The sequence below is a fragment of the Electrophorus electricus genome, chromosome 1 (genome assembly GCF_041902795.1).
Source record: "Electrophorus electricus isolate QZ-2024a chromosome 1, ASM4190279v1, whole genome shotgun sequence".
Classification (NCBI taxonomy): domain Eukaryota; kingdom Metazoa; phylum Chordata; class Actinopteri; order Gymnotiformes; family Gymnotidae; genus Electrophorus; species Electrophorus electricus.
In genome coordinates this window covers 37557750-37566666 of record NC_137497.1, presented here as the reverse complement: position 1 = coordinate 37566666, position 8917 = coordinate 37557750, and positions in this window count along the sequence as shown.

The following is an 8917-nucleotide window of genomic DNA, read 5'->3' as shown; positions in this document are numbered from 1 at the left end:
GTTTTTAATACCTGCAGCAATGCTGCATCATCTGGACCTGGGCTTACAGTGTTAGAGCACGTGCACACACACACACACACACACACACACACACACACACACACATATTTTGGGTTATTTATTGGACATATCCCAATGCCCAATTTCCTAAAAACTAAAGTGGAATCCTTTGTAAACTAAATTTGCTGTGAAGTACAAATATATAAGATGCATTGCAACATGGGACTATTCTTTTGTACCTCATCTCACAGCGTTAATTGGGATAACAGGATATCCTGGAGTTAGAATGGATTAGAGCTGGGCAGCATGTCCAAAGGTGCTGCCATGATAAATTTTTCTATGTTGATCAATATAGAATTTATATTGTTTAAAATGTTAAGAGAATATCCTTCTAAATATTGCAGACTGAATAAAACAAATGTTCATTACTGTTTAAAATATTGAAATATATCAGAAAATAATATACATCCACAAAATATAAGAAAATATTTTATAAATCCACATAGAAGGATTTCACTGGACCTATGAATATTTACCTTTTGATTACCCTGCACAGGTAATGCAAGACTGACTATTAACATATTTCTATAAAATTATGGAGCTGTGTGTCCTGTTTATAAACATTATTTGGGCATTGTAAGCAAAAAAGGATGTTTCTCCAAACTTGATTAAAAATGGTAACTCTTTATTACAATAAAAGCAGTAACCATAGTACACAAATGTACTATGGATTCATGGAGCTAGACTGAACACCCAGTAATAGAAGTACACACCATATATTCATTTGAAAATATCACCTCCCACCTAAGCTCCTCCTGTGAAAGATGTCGTGTCAACTGTGTATGACCAGTGTTACTGCAGTTAGTAAGAAACTACCACCTCAGTATCAACTATGATGAATGAATGGAAATTGAGTTTTGTCACCTGCATGTGTCGGCCAGTTACATTTGTTTAGAAATGTTGATCATTCTTTATCAAAATTTAAACTTTAAGTTGATTGCATCTTCTGGTCCCTCCCCAAGAGCCATTGCTGCCCTTCCTGGTTTGCTTTGCCGTATGCTAAAGTCAAATGGTCAAATGGTCTCCCCATTTGGAGGGAGACACCCTGATTTGGACCTTGTATTATAACGATGCCACTGAGTGCAGTGAGGTAAGCCAGTCACCTTTGGGTCCATACTGTAATTTCTTACAGCTTAAACATCAAAAACATTTTAAAAGGTAGAAAAAGTAACAAAAATAGCAAAACATCTTCATTGCAAGGTTCTGAACAGTTTTCAATTAAGTGACTGCACTTGACCCAAAACAAGAAGGCTTGTACAAGTGCAAACATGTACCAGTGCAAATCGCCCTGCGATATGTCTAACACAATTTGCTGTTAAGAGTTTTTTGCCCGGCAGACTAATCCTGTTTCTCTCTCTGTAGAAGCTTTTTTTACATATTCCAGTGTTGCCATCTGTGGTTAACAAATAGTTCCCATGGTGAACTGGTAGCAAATAAGGCAGTGTACCGATTAGCTAAGAGGCTTACTTCAGGAATTGCTGGATGAACCTTCCACCATGCCAAAGAACTGACCTCACTGTTAGGCGTCAGGAGCTAAGAGGGTAGTTATTTCTGTCAGCTTCAGTAACCTGTTGTTCTGAGTTGAACTTGATTTAGTTAAAATGTTATTGTGTGCATTTTTCAAAGTGCTCCATTTGTGTATAAACCTGCCAGAAAAGCATAAATAAAAAAGGATTATTCCCTACACTGAATGTAGGCTATTGTAGCTATAGGGCAGGCTAGTATACCACGAGCAACACTAGTATACTGCAATGGTGTGAAACAGACCTGTCAGTTCTCTTAAATCCCCAGGATGCATGTCTATCTTCCTATGTCTATAGGAGATCAATTCTATGTGTGCCACCGGGAAAAATTCCTTTCGCAAACATCCACTTCGCAAATTCTTCTGCTTATTAATGTGATAAACAGGAAAATTGACACATGGTTCTGATTTAACCACTTTAGTGGTTGTAGCAAATAATCTCTCAAGATTTAGCTCAACTGGCTATTTTGGTGGGAAGTTAAGAACAAACTATACAATAAACAGACAAATATGAATTAAAGTTATGTAATTTGAATACCCTGAGCTTAACATAATTATTGAGAAAAACTTTATTGCAATACAAATCAAGATTATTTTATCACCAAACAATACATTGATGGGATGTTTCTCACACAAAAGTATAATTTGTAGAACAAGCATGCTAACTGCACTTCTGTAGCCTATAACACTCGCAATATCACTCACACACATACACACACACACACACACACACAAAGAGAGAAACAAAAGAAAAAAGTCAGCACTATCCCTCTGTCAAGCATGTACGACTGGCCGCATACGTGTATACACACCACACACATCTCTACACACACACACACACACACACACACACACACACACACACAAAGCGACAAAAAGTGATTTCCCCAAAAAGCTTGCTAATTCTCCATGAAGGGAGAGGCCACAATCGATAAATCATTTCTAAGTAGATTGTAAAGAAAAAAAAATGATATCCTGGGTTCTGTGACACTGCATTAGAGACTCTCCAGCAGTGAAGGGGGATGGAGGTGGGATGTGCCTCACTTTCAATAAATGGAAGCCCCTCATCTGGCTGCTTTGATTAATACCACATTAGGAGAAACAACCTTAAACACCTGCGTGCATCTCTCTTCCCTCAAGCACAGCAGTAGGTTAGCAGAGAAGGCAACAGCTAGTGTCCTTCACGCAAAACTTAGAAGACTTTTGTGCCTGAAGATAATGCATGAGGGTAATGTGCCACTGAGCGCTAATAAAGAAAGTTCTTTATTGTTTCTTCCTTCATATTGTTAAGAATATTATCATTATTGTTGTATATACCATGCTTCAAAAATGCTATTCTGGGTAACGATGAACTAAAGTAAGTATTTCACAAATGTGGAAAGAATTGGATAGAATAGAATAGAACAGAAATTATTTATTTTCCCTTTTTCCTAGAGGTACAGAATATTTTTACTGGATATGTCCTACATCCAAATTGCGCAGAAAACATCAAGATTCAAGTGAATGTTATTTGTATAGTGTTTTTTTTAAAACAGATACTTTCACATAACAGCTTTGCAGAATTGCAGACCACTAAACAGCAAGCCAAAGGCAACAGTAGCAATGAAAAAGAACCGAAAAAACAACAGTGGCATTTCAGTGCAACCCTGACAAAAGTGATTAAGCAGCAGTATTCAGCTCATGCAGAGAGGCTCCACGCAGAAACGGTCCATGAACGAAATAAAAGCCTGAACAAATATATGATGAACTACTGACCATGATGAACATAACTGTTAGACAAGAGAAAAACACTTAAACATTTCCAGTAACACTTCCGGTAATCAGCACTTCTAGTAATCACCCACGCACGAACTATGATTCAGCCCTTGTCTTGAATTTACCATTTACCTCTTGACTGAGTTTTGCAAACCATGCTCATTAACTGTGTAATATATACTAATTGTTGCTGAGGAGGGGGGGTTGGGGTGGCAGTCGCAGTGCAACAGAGCATCCTAATGACTAGGGAGAGCAAAACAAGTGAATCAAGACATTGCCTCTCCCTGGTGTGAGTTAATTGCATGGTTCAGGCCTGGTTCCCACCTTACAAGAGAATTAGGATTAGTATTAGTAGGAGTAGGAGTATTAGTCTTTCAGGGAAATATCAGCATTCTCCACCCCACTATGGTGTCATATCCTGTGGGTGATTTTTGCTCTGGTCTTATGAATATAAAATAATTCCCTGAACAGTGTCAGAAAGTATGCGTGTGGACAATACAACAACTGGCGGAGAACCTGAATATTGGTAAATTTGATAAAATTTGATAAATGTACATATATTTTCAAGAGCGGAGTATATGTTATACTTTCGGAGGGTTATTATTTGAAGAAGAACTATATTACAGCTAATATTTTGACACATACTTCGACACAAATGATGGTGATCAACATTCTGTATCAACATCTTTGTGACCTTAGAATGTGCATTTTTGTAACTTTGTGACCTGTTTATCAAATGCTGCACATGAATGCAAAGTTCCACGCAATAAAAGGGTTTATGGAAAATCTTATTGATAATTGCAATTATAATATAGCATTGAAGTATATTAGTGACTAATTACAAAACTGGCATCCTTTACCTCATCCAATTAATTTTAGGGTACATGCAGTAAGTCATAACTAGCTTCAACATTGCCTGATATATATGTAGGTTAAGAAAGGAGTAAACCAGAAAATACACAAAGTTCATGGTGCATAAAGTTTGAGCAAAATGAAATAATTTAAGACACTGATGTGCTATTTTGATGATGTTCCATTTCACTCAGCAGGGATCTAAATGCTCTGAGATGAGTAATATGATTGTCTGAGAAGATATTATATAATCACCATTTATACTTCGCTCAAACCAACATACAGTACATGGTTGTACCCAAATTATATAAATGAAAATTGCACATGTATTTTGGATATAGCCTTATGCCATAGCCTGATAAAGACAGGGCCCAACAAATAGTTTAAATGGCTGTATAATTACTATTCAGGTGTGTTTAATTGACTTGGGCTGAAGCGAGCTGATTGGACAGTCTCTGAGGATATAATCGGGCAGTATAGTCTGCATACCTAAAGATGCCCACGGAGCCAAGCACGTTTGATGTGGCGTATCGAACGGGGCGGAAATGGCTCCGCTCCTGGAGCCCGCGTGTTGATTGTTCCCCCAGCAGGGCTGTCCTCGGGGCTCAGCAGGGGAGGAGGGAGGGTGATGAAGGTGAGAGGAAGGGCCAGCGCTCCTCGCTCGCCCCCCTACCCTCGCCCGGTCCGCCACAGCATGCCACCATCGATCCATCCGGGGAAATCGGGCAGGAGGGGTGGGGGGGGATGGTGAACGTGTCGAGGAATAGAGAAAAAGAAACAGAAGGAGACGGCTGGAGGGAGGGAACTGCTGAGCAGAGGGCAAGCTGAGGCAGAGAGACAGAGAGATGAAACTCTTCTCCATCTCTTTCGCTCTCTCGCCTCTCGTTCCCATAGTGAGGGTGGCAAGACCAAGTCCCCGTCATACACCCGCCCATGACTGGAGACAGACAAGTAGAAGCTAAGGAACCTTTGTGGAGTTTATAATTGAGACAAACACACAATAGGTTTTTGAAGTAGCGTTGCACTTCATGTTTGGGCACCTTGCGGAAATCATCTGTTTACTGTCCACACAATGTCCATTGCTCTTCTTTGAAAGAAAATTTTAAGATTTAAAAATAATGGTACAAAAAACCTTTTTCACTAATACAACAGATGGGTTAAAAACATTCTCAACAGAAATACTGGGCAATCAAAAAATCGTACACTAATGTGACAGTGGAGTGCTTTATGTAAGTAAGGGAAACACACAAGGGAGTTAAACACGGGTATCTTAAAGGGTGCATTTGTGTGTCCAGGTGTATGTCAGATCAGGCATTGCAATGGCACTGGCACCATATAGAGCTAAAAGGTCAACTCCTAAGGAAGACAATGAAGGAAGTGCTTTCACAGCAGAGACACTATTCCTCACACAAAAATAGACATTTCATACATGAAGCAGAGACCCAAACACAGCAGAGATCATTTATTGCGCAGTCCGTAAAATATTGGAATTATAGGGATTATACCTGTGTGTATGTCTCATTTTAGGTGAACAAACACAGGGACATTTGCCTGCTCAAGTGTTTCTTGGCCAATCATGAGTTGTTCTAACATTAATTCATACACATGTAGGGGTATACAAAAGGTGAGCAAAAGCTAAACTTCAGTGGATGCCTAGTCGCATAACTGCAAAAAGATGGATGTACATAAACCAGAAAATGTGCATGTTTTTAATTACCACTGATGTATTATTATTTAATCTGGGCAACATTGCAGTTTGGTTTCCTGTAGCTATTTTTTTAAAAACATACATTTATAACATATAATTTATTTACTTTAGTAAGAATGTAGCATCTTCATTATTTAGTTTTTATGGAATTTATGTTTAGTACAGATTAGTGGATATACTATATTTTCACCATTGTTGAATTTAATTTTATGGACTTAGTATTTCCATGGTTCTTACCCTCTACTGTGCCCATTTTATCATTCACTTACTTTTATTGTACAGTACTGCCAAAAACCTGTCTGCTTGCTCCCATTTTTCCATTTCATCACACCGAACGTTGCCAACGTGCTTATCTGTATAATTCCCCTGTGTAACAATTATGTCAAGAACACATCTGTTACATTACCTGATGTACAGATAGAAGTCAAAAGAAAAAGATAATTTCTTTAAACTGTTCATTTTGAGATTAGGCTCTTTTTAAAATGTGTCCCAGCTTTTTGCCTCTTATTTTAGCTAGCTAGCTAGTTAATTCACATACATCTAGCGAATATTAAACACTTGAAACTGACCTATTTAATTTATTGAAATGTAAAGGATTATTTACCATTTGTACATTTAAGACATTGGTTTCTTGCAGTTGCAAGGGTACATGAAAAATATCTAATGCCGTAATGAAGATACAGCAGATAGTTATGACAGACTTTAGGTTTATGAGTCATGTGGGCAATTCCTTGGTGCACACGATGGCTCTTTACACATTTCCATTGCTGTTGTCTCTAGCATAATGGCCAAAGAGGTACCAAAACCAGAACAAAGGGCCATTAAAACACTGACTGAATCAGAGCAAAAACTCTCAGATTTAGCAGCTATGTTTGTTAAGAACATTAGCAGACCCCCCACTGACTGAAGAAAACCTTCAGTCATAAAGAAAATCACTGAAAAGATAATGACAACTATCAACTATTTGGACAGATGTGTCAAAAACTATCATAAAGACAGGAAGACATCAACATACTGTAACCTCAGACCATTCATCACAGGATACAAATCATGTACTAAAATGCAATATTATACTTTTTTAATAAAGCATGGGAAAATGCCTAGAATGGAAAGCAAAAAATGTGAAACAGATGAATGTACCACTTAATCTCTGCAGCATGTTGTTGTTGGCAGGTATGAGTGCCTGTGGAACTGGTGGAACACTTGTCTTTCTTTATGATTGTGACTGCTGACAGCAGCCAGATGAAATGTGAAGGGTACTGAGCATCTGCTCAGACCCAATCAAATGCCTCTAAACACTTCACCTTTGCAGCTGGAGAACAACTAGAGAACCTTAAAGCTGCTATGGAGTTTTCAGTGGCCCAAAACTGAACTGAAGGCTGAAAAATGAGTTTGTAAAAATAGGAAGCGAAATTGCTGTACTTCAGGCCTGGAACTAATACACACTGGCTATCATTTAAAATGCAGCTTTTATATTTTACAGTTCATTGCAGATTTTATCCACAGTCAAAAGCGTCACTGGCATGTTGGACAAACAATCGCTTTAAAGGAAAAAGGGGGAGACAGAAGTCACAACCCTAAAGGACCATCACAGGTGCCAAAACCATGTAATGAAAAGAAGTGAGAAAATGAGTGAATAATTTAATAGCAACAGCCTACAGTAAGACCAGTGAAAAGCACAGAGCTTTTTCTCATCAATTATTAGTACTTATCAGGATAATGCATTGATGAAGTGACCCCTACTTCGGCACCTGGGGGCTTTTCACAAATTTACCATGCTCTTTACCAAGAAAATAACACTGATCAAATCTACAGCTGTAATGGATGACTGGACATTAACACTTTGTTGAATGTAGCATCTGCCACAAAGGCTCTCTCTGGTGCTGTTCATAAAACATGGGGGAGACGGATAGTGTGCTCTGTATAAGGCTGCAGTCTGTTTTACGAGATAAGCCTGTGTGTTTCATCTACTGTTTTTTTCTCTGATCCTGTCTTCTTGTTTACCTCTTTCACATGATTTGGTCACTGCTATCTTTAGCAGACATTATGAGTCACGGGCTGTGCTGTGTTAAAAAAGACGTTGCTAAATAGACTGTTTGGTTCAAATTAATTTGTTGTGCACAATTTTTGGGTCAAACAAACCTCATGCTATGATGTCCAGTCAAGCCAAAGCAACAACAGTCCATATTGCTGCCAATAGCCTGTAATAATATAGCAATCCTGACCAAGATCAGCATAATCACGCTAGAAGTATTGACAGCAGGGCGCAAAAGACCCTATCCCAAGGCCATCTGTGGCAGGAGTCTGTTAAGAATCAAAATGTAAAAATGTCTGAGTAAATCTAAGCAAATGCCCCTGCCTCTCAAACACTTACGAATAAGCATTGAAAGTATAAAAACAGTATCATGGACATTGATGTATCCTTATCTGATTCCTAAGAAAACGGGGTATATCCTCAAATCGTTAAGATATAGTTAGGCACTGAACTTTTCCTGTCATTCTCCCAGTCAAAGGCTACCTACCTTTATTGTTGTCAGAATTGTATTTGTATTTGTCTGAGTTTGATTTGATTTTCTCTCCCACTTAGTGTTCTTAGTTAAACTAATATGATCTGAATCATTTAAAACTGGCTACGCTGAGACCAATCTCATAATCACGTTTGCACTGAATGATTAGATATTTAGATACTAGCTACGTAGACAGACTCCAAATCAAACTCCCGAAAACATCTTAGCTATCTTAGCTACCCTAACTTACCTAATTCAAGCTAGCCAACTAGCTGAATTTAAGAGACAGATGGCTTGGCTAAAAATTAATAAGCACTTAACCTAGCTAGCTAAAATGCAGGTAGATTTTACATATGTAGCTAGCTAACTTTTTTTTATGCTTACCTCGATCTGTCAACCACCAGATTCCACCAACGGTTCTTTTAATTTTATTTAAATAAATTACCTTACCTGAAAACCATTATGCTACAGTACATTAGCTATGTACAATATATTAGAATATTTTTCAGAGAC